This window comes from Hyaena hyaena, unplaced genomic scaffold (genome assembly GCF_003009895.1).
Source record: "Hyaena hyaena isolate Hyena2069 unplaced genomic scaffold, ASM300989v1 scaffold_590, whole genome shotgun sequence".
In the NCBI taxonomy this organism is placed as follows: Eukaryota; Metazoa; Chordata; class Mammalia; order Carnivora; family Hyaenidae; genus Hyaena; species Hyaena hyaena.
The window spans coordinates 306,868-321,017 of NW_024081221.1; the positions used below are offsets into that span (position 1 = coordinate 306,868).

At 40.3% G+C, this 14,150-nt stretch overlaps 1 non-coding gene across 1 annotated transcript; it reads right to left on the reverse strand.

The window, feature by feature from the left end:
- Positions 1-13,757: 13,757 nt before the first annotated feature.
- On the reverse strand, positions 13,758-13,948 carry LOC120248478. The gene has a single exon (XR_005532583.1). It is a non-coding gene; the product is annotated as a U2 spliceosomal RNA (small nuclear RNA).
- Positions 13,949-14,150: the final 202 nt, after the last annotated feature.

Below are 14,150 nucleotides of genomic sequence, written 5' to 3' on the forward strand. Positions count from 1 at the left end.
GAATATCTCTTCTCTTTAGTACCCAAGCTTCCTGTTAATGGTCTAGTATCCTAGTAGGCTTAACTAAAGGGAAAACAATTGACCTTTGAGGAAACCACCTTTGAGGTGGTACTATGAAGCTGAAACCAGCTCTCACAGGAATTATAGCATGTAGTTGTGTTATGCTCTGCCTACCTGCCCTTTGCTATTTCTGTGGCCTCTTCTGGCTGCAGTGTACCTTAACCTCCATTGGATAACACTTGTTACTCTTCTATGAAATACAGACCTCAAGCTACTGGGTCAGCTTGCTTCACCATCAGAGTATTTAACTAATGACTCATGGAGTGCAGAATTAGAGAAGCCCAGTTTTCTTGCCTCAAGTATTTCCCTGTGGGATAGATCAAAGCCTCTGGATCTCAGCACAGAATAACACCCTTGGTTCCTTCATTCCCTTGTGTTTGTCCAGGGAACATTTCTTTAGAAAAACACTAATACACTAATTCTCATCTTGGGGACTTGCTTCTGAGGCACCCAACCTAAGACGTGTATGGGGATGATCACACCACGCCTTTGCCTCTAATTTGACCTTGCTTCAACCTCACCTTCTGGATGCTTTAACTACACTATTCTCCTGTGTAGGAGCCCGACAGTGACCACAAGAAAGCGCGGTTAGGGACGTGGGGATGCGCCTGCACACGGGGCTCCCTGCCTGGGCAAAGCATGCCTGCAAACAGGATGCTCTGCCAGGAGGCCTGCACACAATATCCAAGTTTAATGGTCCGCTCGCAAACGAGGGAACATGCCCTCCTTAGAAATAAGGAGGAGGCTGGAATTGTGAGCAGGCCTCTTAGTAAACAAGTTGTGGTCGCTTCCTCCCTTTGCTCCCCCCTGTCCTTGAAAGGTGTTTGGCTACTTGCCCTTAATTGGTAAAGGAATGCATCTTGTAGATTTCAGTTTGTATCCAGTTACCGGGTATAAAATAAACCGCAAGAGGGGCTTGCGTAGAATTGTTCCTCCGGCCGGAGTTGTGTCTGTGTCTGTCTTTTGTGTGTGTCTTGTCCTCTGTGTCATTTCGTCCGCAACATCCTGGCAGTTGGGGTATAATTTATCAAGAAGTTCTGATTATGAGAATTCAATGTATCTACAATGTAGAATATTTAGTGGGTGGGATAAGGTATCAAATTCTGGGGAAATGTGCATTTTAAACTGTTTAATTAAAGAAACAGAAATGTAAGACGTTCTTATACATATTTTCTGAAGTTTCTAGCTCCAAGCTGCCCCCAACATAAACTAGGGCTATTTAATCACACCACCCACTTCCTGATTACACCCAGCCATGTGAGCAGCGTTTCAGATGATGCACAGGGAGAGAATTATGCCATAATATAGAGGATTCTGTTATTAACATAAGCTAACCAGATATTTTCTGGCTGGGGAAAAAGAAAAGATCTCTCCTCTCTCAGTGGAAAAAATTTGTCTTCAGAAACACATCCTGTAACTAAGTGGAAAGGTCTGTTGCACCTGTAAGAGGACGCCAAGTGCACAATCTGTAATGAGAAACCTCTACAATTTGCCCATAACAAAGCAAAGGGAAGACACAGCTCCTGACTTCTAGAGACTTTCTTTGGTTCCACACACAGAAAAAGAAAGACCCCAGAGGAATGCTTGTGTTTCCAGACTAAAATATAATAAAAATCCTACTACCAGGAAATTTTAAAAAGAAGTTCTCTGCAATGAATAGTGAGAATTCCTCTCAGTGTATAAAGTACATGCCTGTTGTTGTACATACCTGACTGAGATAATATGAATGAAATTATGTCCTTACACTGTGTGAATCATAAAACCAAAATAGGATAAATTCCACAGTTTGGAAAAATATGGGAAGATGCAAAATGATGTCTTAAAGCCTCATCTTTTATTCTTTTCTCATCCTCTGGAAGAGAGAAGGTTAAGTTCTCATACAGCTTCTAGGAAGTACTTACACATGCATTCAGAAAATAAAGCAGATGCTGGCAGCAAGGATAAAAATATGAACAAATGGGAACTATTACAGAACTTTATAATCTGCATCCACACATGAACTATTACTTCAATTATTGGAAAAAGTGCAGTCCAAACAAATTCTCAGGCCATGCATTCTCAGGCACCTTGCAAGTTGCTGTCCAATGATAGCACACAGGAAGTTAAATCTTGAGAGATTCTTTTTTATTTTGCTGATTTTATCACACCATCTAATTATAAAATTTTCCTGTTCAATGGAAAAAAAGATTTCAAAAGAAAAAAATAGATTTTTAAAGTGCTACCGATTAGAAATAGGATAGCAGATTAAAGAATAAAAATTGATAAAAAGAACTTTAATATTATGCTAAGTCTGTACACAATGGTGCTGAGAAAAGGAATTGCAGAAGCCTACATGGGTTATAAAAATTAATTAGAGACTTTATTTACATAAGACATTACCATCTAGGCAGATATGACAGGAGATTGTTATAGAGGTGTGTGTGTGTGTGTGTGTGTGTGTTCACTCACTGCTCACTGGAAGAGAAGTCCAGGGAGAAATATGTACACATCATACACATATTGGCTTACAACATGCTAGACTGCATTCTTTTGTACTGTTAACAAAATGCAGTTCTATTCATTTCAGTGTAATTATGGTAGGAAGTAGTTTTCTACATCTAGTAAAAAAAAAAAAAGAGAGAGAGAGAGAGAGAGAAATGAAACATTTGAAAAGAAGAAAGTATAGTCATATGACAAGACAAAGCAGCTTCAGAAGCAATGTGCCTTATCTAAAACAAAATAGATGATTTCTTCTCTTATGTAAAACCTTAAAGAGGCCTTATGATCCTTTATCGATAGTCTTCTCCACAAGGTGTATGAGTGGCGACTGAATTACAATGGTTTGTTCTTCCCACTCATTGCATTGCCATTGCCCCTGACCTTCATTCACCTTTCAAGTCCTATAGTTGTTCAAGCTAAAATCCCTCTTCATCATTATTATGGTTCTCTCTGGTGGGCATGTGGTCAAGTGATAAGAAGAGTGAGAGGGATGTAGGGAAAAACTAGGAGCCAAGTAACAAAGCCTAATTAAAAGTGCCTCATAAAGACATAATCTTTGACAAGTGGTTGAGTTCAGAGTCTCTCCTAACCCTGTGCCACACAATGGCACCTTGAGCGTGGCGCTGAGACTCCGTCCGATGGCAGACAGAGGGGAGAGGGGAGATGTGTGCAGGCAACAACGAGCAGGAACATTGGTTCTGAACTGCAGGAGACAGGCTGCTGACAGACGGCAGCCTGATACAAGGCTGGCAAATGACAGAACGAGGGAGCTGATAATGAGACACTGTTTGCACCTGTAAATGGGCACCCAGTAAAGAGACATGAAGGACAGGTCACTAGGTGGAATGCACGACTGAAAGAGCCCAAAGAGGTAAAAGTCACCAGCCCTGAGAGGCATCTGTGCAAGGCAAGCAGCAGCAGGAAGCTGGGAAAGTGGGGATGCCCTGCATGGCCTGGCTCCCCACAGCTGCGGCCACCAGGCAGGGTCTGGATTCCCCAGGCAGCTGCCACAGGAGACAAACCTTGACACAAACAGGCCTCCAGCATCCTGTGTAAGGACTCAGCACCTCTCCTGGGAGCCCACAGTGGGTGGGGATGAGCGTTCTGACAGTCCCCGGTATTAGGGATTAAGCTGCAGTTGATACTTCCTGACCGGACTGTAAGGAACAGGAGATGTGGGTGTGGTCAGGACTCCCTAGAAGCTCAGCAGGCCGCACAGGTTCGGGAGGCTGGGTAACAGCTAGAGGAAACTCACCGAGGAGGAAAACTGATCTGTCTGAGGTTGTTCTAACTTCAGTTTTGAAAGGAAGAGCCCCTGCAGTCTGAGGCAAACGTCTGAGAAACATGTCTGAACGGAATCGTTCACGATGCAATGCTCAAACATCAGTGGGCGTTCGGACCAGACAACCGAGCACCCTCTACTCCTGTCACACTGTGTGTGCACACTCTTCCACTTGGTAAAGTCAGTCACTTTGCATCTACGGGAGTGCCGCATCAAACAGGCCTCCAACCTTCTCTTTGGTTGTCCATTCTTGACAGACATCAAAGCCAACATGAGTATAAGCAACCTGACAGCTCTATTAACACAAAGGAAACAATTCTTAACTGGTTTAAAGTATTGAAAACAACTCCGTTTGTAGAATCTGTATTTCAGACAACATTTCAGAAAACAAAATTTTTAAAGAACACATTATGAGGGTATTAGATATTAGTACATATAGAAAGGAGGTTGCACTTTTTAACAATCTTTATAAATTCTTTTCTTTTTTCTCTAATGCACCCCAAGTCAGTTCTATAAGGTTGGGCTGTAACACTTTATTCTTTCAAATACCACTCCTCTAATAAAGACTTCTACTGAAGGCCTGCATGGATTGTTAAGAACTGTCACCATAAAAATATCATCTCATGGTCTTTCATATTTTCTAAAGTAAAAGAGCAATTAGGATGTAACTCTGGTTTAAGTTTAGCTGGATTCCAATCCAATTAGCTTTATAAATTAATAACTCTTTGTCTTTTACAGTAGGTGATGTCATTTAATTAGTCAGTTTATTATTTCCAGTCTTAGTTCAGAATTTCACATTCTGATGAGTTACAGAGTTTTAACGGAGTGGATGAACATTCATCTAGAAAACTGGGCTCAAACTTCTGTCAGAACACTCTGGTAACATTAAGATTCCCAGGTGTAACAAAATTACAATAATCTATCTCTAGAACTCATAGTATTTATGGCAGAAATCACAAATAAGCTGCCTATGGTGCTCTTGGCCTGCAGACAGTTTTTTTCTTTTTCTTTCTTTCCTTCTCCCTATCTTTCTTTCTTTTTATTTTTTAATGTTTATTTTTATATTTGAGAGAGAGAGAGAACATGAGTGGAGGAGGGGCCGAGAGCAGGGGACAGAGGATCTGAAGCAGGCTCCATGCTAACAGCAGTGAGCCCAATGTGGGGTTCAAACTCACATAAGTTGAGCCAAAGTCAGACGCTCAATTGGCTGAGCCACCCAGGAACCCTCCCTATCTTTCTTTCTGTCTTCCCCAGAACTACACACACACACACACAGATACAGATATAGCTAGATTAGTTACCATCACCCCAAGTTAAAGTCATGTAGGTTGCAAATTGTTAAGGACTGAAGCTATAGAATTGAACAGCAGCTGCATCCCCTTGGCCCCCTTTGAATGGCCGACATGCTCTTCCATTCTTTTCCATTCTTACTAGGTCTATGCCATTTACTTGTGTTAAATATCTGGCTCCCATGGGCAGGCACTCCTGTTTGCCACTACCTATCCACATAGGGCCATGCAATGTTTGTCTGACCTTAAGGCTTTATCTTTCTTAGAATTTTCCACATCTTTGCAGTAGAAATTCTGCAACTAGGTTCTGCAATAACCTTCTCCCCTTTTTTCACCAAGCACATTGGAAATAAAATCAGTTCACCAAGTATTAAGATAAAAATGGAATTAAGACCAACATCAGCATATGCTTTAGTGCCAATACGCATCTAAATGTTCAACATCACCTACGATTTGGCCTAAAGATTTAAGGATAGAAGGTGTTATCAAAAGAAAAAGGAAGAAAATGTGACATCCAGGAAAGAAAAAAAAATACCTTAGTGAGGAGAAAGAGAAAATAAAACCCAAAGAGAGAAAGATACTGTGTCCCTCTGGTAGAAAGACATCCACAGTGCCACCCACAACTCTCTCAGGGACAGCTCAGGGCCCCAGTGACACCAGTTACCTACCCAGGATTAAAGCAACATATTAGAATAAAAATGCATAAGGAGGGGGAGGAAGAGAAAGAGGATTTTATCTGCTAGGTAACAATGTTATACAATCACTTGGAAAATGAGTAAAGATATGCCATTTGTTCCAAACAAATCTACTAAAGAAAAGTAGTTTTCCTGAAATGTGTTCATTTCTCTCAAAGTTTTCCTGGTCTGAGTCTTAAGTAAGCCCACCTAATAGTCCATAATAGACACTAATCTCATCATCTCCTAGCCCAACCACACTGGTGACCAAAAAAATCAAAAAGCTCATTTCATTATTTCAGCTTATTTCCAATATTTAATAATAGGAGACATTTTGAGGGCACTAACAGGGTTACTTGTCAGGAATTCCTTTTACATGAGGCTAAAAACATGCCAGGAGTGACACTCGAAATTGATCATCCTTTTAGCCATTCTGTCAGGCTTCTGAAAATTAATAAGTGGGCTGGAGAAGGGAAGCGGCTTACCAGAACAGTGTACAAATTTGCTGATCCTGACTTGCGGAAATTCTTCTTATCTAATACAAAGCAAAACACCTCACTTCTCCACAGTGTTTATATCCTACCCAAATCTTCTCCTGGGCTTCCTCCATTCCATGTCACTCCCTCCTCAGGCAGTCACAGGGAAATACAAAAGACAGCAGCAAAAGTCACTCTCTTCAGCTAACAGAATGACACAAGGGGTACTTTTCACACTTACACTACGAAATCACTGTACTTATGCAAAAGTCAAGATTCAAAATGCTGTATGACATGTATTCAACAATACTAAGTGTGTGAATTTGATGTTCAGATCACTGCCTGAGATGCAGTAAGAAACTTACCTTGCTGAGGAAGTACTTTGAACAGGAAGCTGTTTCTCCCATGGCAAGGTTTACTTCTGTACTCTGTTGGAATGACTTCTGCCATTTTCCAAATATGAGAAAGTCAGTTGCAGGAGCTGTGGAAAGACACAATATTGTCTGTCCCTAAAATACTATAATTTACTGAGCTAAAGGAAAAACATAAACTCAGAAAAGTTAAGTATAACAGCAAGTGACAACCATTAATAAGGCATTCTCCAAGTTATGATAATTGAATAATAAACACTCCACACATATTTCTCACGTTCACCTCCCCCTACAAACCCTACGTCCTAGTTTAGCCCCTTTAGCCACAAAGCTGTATCGGACAACACTGACACCTAGTAAGCCTTTGAGGAAACTATCAGATACCAAATTTATGAAGTTGTTTTTGTTTCTTGCCATCTAAAGCACTTAACAGGGCCCCAAAGTTATCTTCTGAATACTCTTGGACTCGAATTTCAGCTCTACCACTTAGCTCTGCAAACCTGAGAAGTTACTCCATGTGCCTCAGTTTCCACCTCTGTAAAATAAGCAAACTTATAGTACTTGCCTTACAGGAATATTGTGAAAAGTAAATGAATTAGCACTTGTAAGGGACTAAAAACAGTACCTGGAATATATGAAACTCTAAGATTTTCTTTTATTGTCAATATTACAAAATATTTTCTGATGATGCTTTTTAAATATTTGTACTTAATATATACTTTGGGATAAATAGACTTTGTTGCTGGGCCTGGAGCCATAACTACCACATATGACATTGTTGAAATTAGAAAAAAAATGTTTAGATTTTTAAAAATATTCTTAAACTTTCAGAAAGGATCTTGGTTATAAATTAATAACCATCTGTTCGCACTAACTTCACAGAGGCTAAGGAACCACTGAGAGGGAAGTGAACATGATTGACTGCAGATGACATTAGAAAAGAATAATTTCCTGAAGCATTTGTTTGGGGTTTTGTTAAAATTAGAAATATTGAGAAGCAGAGAATAGAAAAAAGAAGGATACATTCCAAGTGATGAAAATAGCATGTGCAAAATCTTAGAGGAATGAGCAAATGGAAAGCTTACAATTCAGATAAAGCTCTGCTTAAAAAAAAGACACCTTGGCAATTCAATTTATTTTAATGGCTCCTGAATATTAAAAAAAAGAGTAAAAACTTGTTTTCTTATATTCTAGAACATAATACTGCTGTCTTAAAACCCAAACTGTGATCTAGATCCAAAAAAGAAAGCAGAGTGTATTGTCAACATCCTTTTTCTGTTAGAGTATTTAAAGTAAATGAAATTTGAACATATTAAAAGAGATTTGCCCTTCATTTTTCATACTGCTCTAAACTGAGCATGAGCTGATGCAGGGGATCTGAGCAGTGGGGGTAGGTAGCAAAAGGCATATGTTTTCATGACAGCAATCAGAATCAGATGCTTAATTTATGGACTTATAGCACATAAAAGAAAAAAATTCAAGCATTTACTGTAGCTGTTGCTGATTACTGACTATTCATTAAAAAGGTACCTGGCTAGTGCCAACGTAACCCCAATGTTCTTTGTAAAGAAAAAGTCTATCGTGCAGTTTTCCTATAAATTATGCAGTTCCCTGTTCATTCTTCTTCAAAAACCCATGCCCTGCTTCATAATAAAGAGCTGTTTAAAGGCTCTTACAGCCTAGGGATTGTGGCTAAAATACTGAAATCACACAATTAAAGGGAAGAAAAAACTGAATTAAGCCTCCAAAAAGGGACACTGCCCAAGTTAATGCTTCCCTTGTGCCTGGGTGAAACTCACTCTGACAAGTGGGGCTAAAATGTGTTCTCATAATTGCCTCTTTCCTCAGTACAGCTGAGTAACTGCTCTGCAACTTTGCCCTCCCAGCACACACACATAGAATTATGATGATATGATCCAAAAATGATATCTAGACCCAAAGAGCAATGCCTAATAAATCCTGCAGTCAAGAAGAATGGGAAAGATTACGAAGACAACTTAGTTTTCGTCTACTAGAATCTTTGGCTTCATCCAGAACGGAAAGAAACACATCCAGAATACCATCAGCACTTATGCCTTATCTTCTATCTCTAGAGAGTAGTCCCCACAGCCAAACACAACCCATCCATATGCTTTGGATGCTCAGCATCTACTCCAATTGCAAGAACTGGAGAACATAAGAAATGTCTTTCTGCATCAGACAAATAGTTTATATCATCAGGCCATCCATGAGAAGATATAGTCACCCTCCCTGATACCAATCTCAAAAGAGGGAAGGTTGACTCTGAAACACCCCTAGATTTCTTTACCTTTACAAAGCTAATATGCATATAATATTGCCCCTTTTCTCTCTAAATCCTTCCTGACTTCATAGGCATGTTCAGTTTTCACCTACCTCTTGAAGTTCCAAAAAGCTTGTTATGATAACATTTCATTGCTTGCCTTAAAACAACCTCTTTTTAGGGGCACATGGGTGGCTCAGTTGACTGAGTGTCCAACTCTTGATTTCAGCTCAGGCCATGATCTCAGGATCATGGGATCAAGCCCCTCATCAGGCTCCACGTTAAGTGTGAAGCCTGTTTAAGATTCTCTCTCTCTCTCTCTCTCTCAACAAACAAAAAACTCTTTACTGATAGCTGGCACAGTGGTAAGGACACAGAAGATGTCTTGAGAAAGGTACATACCAACTCAAACAGACTGGATTGGAAGTATGCAAGTTCTGACCCCTAAAAGTAAATGCACCACCTGATTGGCTCCCCTTGACTGGATGCCTCAGGGATGCCAACCTGAGTTTTTTACCTTGGAGAGGAGACAAGAACTTGATATCTGAGTCTCTTGAGATTTTAATATTGATTCCAAAAGAGAGGAGACAGGATTTTCAGTGATTCCATCAGCTTAGGGAAGTGGTTCTCAATGATAAAGCTGACTGAATTTCTTAAAACATGGCATACAGCCATCTGGAAAATAAATGGGTAGATCTTGCTTCAATCTATTCCAATATCACTTTCCTATGAAAATCAAGTGGATCATAATCTTTTCTTCATTTCTTTTATCCTCAGTAGCCATCAAGCCCTCCACATGTCCCGCTGCTCATTGTTGAGAATTTCTCCTTACATTCTATAACCAATCAAGTAATATTTAAATTCAGAGAAGGGATTTGGGATAGGTCATTTATAACTATGAAACTTTGGGAGATTTTTTGAGAGACAAATTCTAAGACTACCATGGGAAAAATCACCAGAATTCCCAGACTAAATTATGTCTATCCCCAAGCCAAACCATCTGTCACCAACTAAGTGTTGAACTGCATGTATATGAGCAAATACTCAGGTTTAAAGTAATCTGTGTTATAATAGTTTTCACCCTAAGATAATGTCTATTGTACAGACTCACTACTGTCTAAGTAAGAGCTTAGTTAAAAGAAAAACTCATAATGCTACAAGCATGCCTTGATAACATTGATTTTTTTCTCCTTCCTGAAATTTCCCATCCCATTCAATGGTTGAACAATAAGATAGCAGCTACTTCTGGCTCAGAAATATAGACAACATTTGACACTAATGTTCGTTTTCCCTCTGCTGCAGTCACAGCTTATCGCTCCTATTTGATGGTAGGTAGACCCACTGCATTGACTTATTCTGTTACTTATGTGACAAAGGCTGACCCACCAAGGTCAGTATTTGGGTGTCATCCATCATGTTGCCAACACATCTGCCATGATTGATGGGGATGATGTACTACAGGGTCCCTGACTTCTGTTACTGTCACATTTTCTCCTCTCCGCCACACTAGGACTGGAGATCTCAGGTACTGTGCCATGTCATCTAATGGTCCTCTGATTACAATGGCTCAAGAACTGGCCTGTTTTTACAGAGCAGTGGGAGACAAGGCAGGGCAGGACTGGCATTCTTGTTCACTCAAAAAGTATGCTGATGAGTAGGACCTAGGACAAGAACTCAAACTGAGTTGTAATCCTTGAGTGAAAATGGGGATGACTTTTACCCAAATCCATAGCCCTGATAAATAAACACATCCCAAATATTAAAGCCAAATATTAAATATCAACAAGCCCATTAAAGCCACCTTGAATTTTTAGCAAGGTTAGCAATAGGTCAGTGAATTTTATAGCTAGAAATTTTTTTTAAAAAGGAGTAATCTCCTTGTTTTTGTAGATAACATGCAATCTTAGAGACATGATTAAAATCCTAACTCTAGGACTCTAGGTCAATAAACACAATACTTTTGATTTTCAAGCCTCTCCTCCCAGCAAGGCTGACAGCTCCAACACAGGCCAGAGCACAGAAGTCGATTACGGGGAAAATGCAACTGGACTGTGTGTACACTTCCTCTTCATCGTCTTCTCCCTTTAATCAATAGCACACCGAGTCTCCAGCTTCTATTGAGTTAGGTTTACAAAGCTTTTTTGTTCTCACCTGTCGCTAAGAAAAATCATTCATGGCATCCTGGATCTGAACTAGCGGAGACTGCATGAATCAAAAAGGTAAAAACGTTCCCTCCCTCGGGAGGCCGCCAGCTGTCTCATTGATTCGGCGCTGCTCTTGGCTGATTCGGAGGCTACCCTGGCACCAGTTCCAGAGAGCACCGTATAATAAGGTACCACAATGCAAACTGTTACCAGGGAGAAACAGAACATCTGGTCTGGAACAAAGGCAAAGTCCATTGCTAAGAGGCAGCCTGGGCCTCGGCGTGCAAGCATGAAGATGGCAGGGCTAGTCACCAGAAAGAGGGGGCTCCTGGAGCCAAATGCGTGAAGATAAAATAAAAACTATAAGGAAAAAGAATTCCTGAGAGAGAAATAACATATTATTTTCCTGTCATTTCTGTCTAAATATAAAGCGAGAGTATTGAATGGGATGCTCTTTCTAAGAGGTTTTTTTTTTTAATACGACCACAAACAACGGTAAAAACTGAAATTTTAAAAAACAGAAATCAGTCTATTTGTGTCTTTCGTCAGCATGTGTGTGTTTAAATGGCAGGAAGCTTCCCTTGCTATCCTGCTGTTGTAAGCAGAGCTAATGACTGGCCTCTGTTCTGTAGAAATACTTTAGCTGCCAAGGACCTATTGATGTGGGCAGTGAGTCTGAGAAGAGTAAGAAGCAGCAGCAGTTGACGCCTACCCTGTGCCTTCGGTCACGCTGTGCACCTCCACCCAGAGCTTTGGAGTCTGAGGCTGTCCAGGTGGCTTTACAAACTATTGTAGTTTTTGTTGTTTAAGTACTAAATAACACCTTCAGAAATAGAGAAGAATTTGACTTCCAACTGCTTTAAAATCCAGTTTAAAAAAAAAAGCGCTTACCCTGTTGACAAAGCCCCTGTCAGAGTGAGAGTCATTATACTCTACATAAGGTTTGTGTACTTCATTTCTTTCCAAAGCCATCTGTCTGAATTTAATTCACTGATAATTTTATCAGGCTCCCCATGCTTTGCCTGAAACCTCTCCATTGCATTTTTTATTCTGCAAAGATGTTAACTCTTTGAGTGACAGTTTCAACGCAGTTAGAATTTTGATGAAGATACACATCCTCTCTGAAGGATCTCTCTCCTATAGATGACTCGTTTAGATGCTGCACCAGCGGCTGTGCTTTCCAACAAAAGTTGTGCTTCTCCTGGACAGAACCAATCTACAAGCAGAACTGTATCTAGAACACTGCCAACGAAGCCACGGGCAGTAGCGCACTGCAGGCACACTTGATACCTATCATTTCAGATGCCTTTTTGGAAACTGGAAATCAGAATACATTTTATGGGGATAATTCCAACCTTTCTTCCTACCTAATTAGAGTATTTAATATTATCTTTGAGAAAATGCAGACCATTAAAAGATATCATAGGGGCACCTGGGTGTCTCAGTCCCTTGAGCGTCTGACTTTGGCTCAGGTCACTATCTCGCAGTTTGGGAGTTCAAGCCTCACGTCGAGCTCTGTGCTGACAGCTCAGAGCCTGGAGCCTACTTAGGATCCTGTGTCTCACTCTCTCTCTGCCCCTCCCTGTCTCTCTGTCTCAAAAATAAACATTAAAAATAAAATACTAAAGATCTATTAGAAAATTAACTTTTTGAAGGAATTGTTTCTGTTTTTTTTTTTTAAAGAGAGTCCATTTAAATGCACTTTTAGGTTGTACATAAGTAATTTATCTCAAGTACATTACTAATCATTTTGAGGATAGTCTATTTTCAGTTTCCAGATTAACTTGAGGAAAAAGTCTTTGTACAGTTGATATCACCGTCTGCTTTTAATTTTGCCCAATAAGCATTTCTAAGCATCTTTGCTGAGCAAGGAGTGATACTGGGCACTGCAGGAGGTGGATAGGAAGGTTCACAAAATACCTAATTCCTAGACTCTTGTGGCCTAGCAGAGAAGATGAGACACAAAGCTGACTATGACCAGTAAAAAGTGCTACACAAACACAGGTAAGAGAGAGATTTATTTAACCAGAAATGTGGGTGCAGTCTTCATGAAAGAGATCAGGTTTTACTTGGGCCCTGAAAACTGGGCAGGATTTTGAGGAGGAGAGACGAGGTTCCCAGATACAGAGAACTCCATTCATAAAGTCATAGATGTGAAACAGCATGGAACAAGTTCTGGGAACACAAAGGGCACCAGTCTGACTGGATCAGAGGGTGAATGAGGGAAGAACCCACACACAAAGTTAGAGATGTAAGGGAGAGCTGTGATTTGGAGACAGAAATGTGCCACTGGTGCCAAAAGTGTCTGAGCGAGAATAAGACCTAATGTGAATTGCACTTTCAAAAGATAATGGCAGTCCTCTGCAGGATGAATGAGGAGGAAAGATATTAAAGACGGGGAAATGTTAGATGTGTTGGCATAAGGAGGGCAAAGGAGGTCCAGGTTTAGGGCAAGTGCAGTTGTAATGAAATTCAGGGAATTTGCTCAAACACTCCAAACAAACACTCCAAACAAACAAATGGTATGGATGTTCTCAAATCAAAAGAAAGGTGGGCGAGCAAAGCAACCTGATCAAAGTGCTTTGTCCATTTGCCTCTTTCTAAGTTAACTGTTGGTGTCCCTTGCGTTGCCACCATTTCCCAAAGGAACCTACACAGCCTTTTCTGGAAGTGTCTTCCTCAAATTTGTCGTTTATAACCACAATGGGTACACCTTTCCTAGAAGTATCATGACACCAGGTTGATGCACGGAGTGTATAGAGCCAGCTCGTGTATCCATCTCCCTGCTCCAAAAATCCATTTAATATATTGTCCTAGGATAGAGGACATTCAAATATCAAACTGATAAGAACAAATACTATACTTTATCTTAGCCAAAAAGCTGAGAAGCAATAGTAATTATTTTTTGGCTCTTAATTTAGCACTGATATTGGTTTTAGGACAGTTAGAAAGTTCCTGACACCCATTTTGTGTTTATAGACTCTCAGCTTTCACTGGAAGATACCATTCTGAAATCCTGATATGCGGACAAGATAAAGGCCAAGAAAAAAGGGCACTGACTCCTCAGTAGCCCAGGTCAAAGCAGCATATGAGAG